Raw genomic sequence first — 284 nt, 5'->3', positions numbered from 1 at the left:
AAAAACACATTATTTTTCAAATACTGTACATTATTGTAGGTCCTCTATGCCCCGCCTCTCTCAAACGCTTCGTTTTCAACAAAGTCCCTCCTTCCGACAAGCGCAGTCTGCTCTGATTTGCTTTGAGGCAAAATTAATGTCACAATCACAGGAGAACACGTAGGTAAGTGAACATAACAACAGCAGGTTTATTCAGGTGAATGGCAGATGAAGACAAGACAGCAATAGGCAGGTGAGTATCCAAGTTTCAGAGATTACCCAGTCAACAATTTGATCTCACAATG

This window comes from Sinocyclocheilus anshuiensis, unplaced genomic scaffold (genome assembly GCF_001515605.1).
Source record: "Sinocyclocheilus anshuiensis isolate Anshui unplaced genomic scaffold, SAMN03320099.WGS_v1.1 scaffold831, whole genome shotgun sequence".
Taxonomy (NCBI): domain Eukaryota; kingdom Metazoa; phylum Chordata; class Actinopteri; order Cypriniformes; family Cyprinidae; genus Sinocyclocheilus; species Sinocyclocheilus anshuiensis.
This window is presented reverse-complemented; position numbering follows the sequence as displayed.